The sequence below is a fragment of the Anomaloglossus baeobatrachus genome, unplaced genomic scaffold (assembly GCF_048569485.1).
Source record: "Anomaloglossus baeobatrachus isolate aAnoBae1 unplaced genomic scaffold, aAnoBae1.hap1 Scaffold_2855, whole genome shotgun sequence".
NCBI lineage: Eukaryota > Metazoa > Chordata > Amphibia > Anura > Aromobatidae > Anomaloglossus > Anomaloglossus baeobatrachus.
Window position 1 is genome coordinate 70,560 of NW_027442319.1, and position 1,907 is coordinate 72,466.

Sequence of the window (1,907 nt, forward strand, 5' to 3'; positions counted from 1 at the left end):
AGGACAGGACAGGACCATCTGCCTGACTTTCCGTCACTGCCACCCTTTGCCATCCTTGCCCGTAGAAAGCCCTTTCATCATCCCCAAACCCTAATCTTTTCCCTTCCCTTCCCAGCTGCGTCTCACTCCCTTTCATTAGGAAGTGAGCGCAGCCTTTTCTCCGTTCTGCACATGCGCGACGTTAAACACAAATGCGCAGGCGTGCGTTCCATTAGCCTCACTGCATTCCACTCCCATACAGGAAGTGGGCACAGCTATTACTACGGTCGCACATAAAAGAACCCACGGCCACCACTGCACATAGCTGACTCCACCACAGGACACCCACTTCTACACCAACGCAGGTAAGACAGGATCGGCACCTCTATGCTCCCGTTACAATCAGGCTCAGTCACCATGTGATAACGCTCTCAACTCTTTAGTTGCAGGCTCCCCTTGCTTCACCTCCACTGGCTGTGCTGCCATTTCCTCTCCCACCTGGAAGGTATACTTTATTCCACTATTTTCCTGTTTCTCTCTTCCCCCTTTTCCCATAACCTACTTTTATCTGCATTTGTGGGGTATCTATATGCTATTTACATCATAGTTTTATTCATTAATATGGAAGGGAAGAGTGCCCATGAGAGTGTTGAACTGCGGAGAGCAAAAGATTAAGCTGCTCCGATTTGCCACCATTGATAAGCTGTTCTCAGTAGATACACATGCTATCCAAACAGCAGCATCCACCATTGCTTCAGCCCACCCATTCAGTGACAGCTCACCAAGTCAGCCAGAGGAGTGGTGTAAGGAATTACACGTAGGCACTGACTCCACACCTTCACATCACAAGAAGGGGGTCTACAGGCTAGTGCAAGAATACGAGCAAGTCTTCAGCAAACATCCGCTAGACTTTTGAAAAATAAAAGGGGTCAAACACTACATCCCCACAAGTGCACACCCACCCATCAAAGAGAGATATAAGCCAAATCTACCTGCACATTACCAGTGTACCAAGGACATGTTGAGCAACATGAAGGAGGCTGGGGTTATCCGTGACAGTTGTAGCCTCTGGGCAGCTCCGTTGGTCCTGTTAAAGAAGAAGGACAGCACCACTCCCCTGTATTGAGGAATAGCTAGCTGCATTGACAACTGCAAATTATTTTTCTACCCTTGATCTCACTAGTCACTATTGGCAAGTGTCCGTTGCTGAGGCAGACCGGGAGAAGACCGCCTTTGCCACCCCGATGGGTCTCTGCGAGTTCAAAAGCATGCCCTTCGAGCTGTGCAATTTGCCAGGAACCTTCCAGAGGCTGATGGAATGCTGCTTGGGACACCGAAACTTTGAAACGGTACTGCTATACCTTTATGATGTTATTGTTTATTCTAACGCAAACAAGATTTTAGGGTGTATAAAAAGGGAGATTAGATCCGATGATCCCAACGTATTGTTACCCCTCTATAAATCACTTGTAAGGCCACATCTGGAATATGGGGTAAAGTCCTGAGCAGGTTGATAACCATTGGTTTGAGCATGGTAGGGTGTAGTACGCATCTTCCTGCATCGGTAAAAGCTGCAGAAGTCCTTGAAGATTTCCGCTTCAAAGGCAGTGCCTTGATCTGTGAGGACTCTCTCTGAGTAGCCATGAGGTCTGCATAAGTGTGCTTGGAAGACCTTCGCTGCAGTATGGGCCATTAGATCTTTGACTTGTACCACAACCATAAATCTCGAGTAGTTGTCTACCATCGTAAGTGCATACGTGAGCTCACCTCGATATTCTGCAACAAAACTCCCTTTTTCGATTTCAGTTTCAGCAAACACTCCTCTTCCTGTAGAAAATATTTATCATTACCTAAGACAGTCATTCTAATGCATGACAATATTAAGGCAATTTAGTTAAAACTTGTTTTAACTCACCTTTAAGGGGATT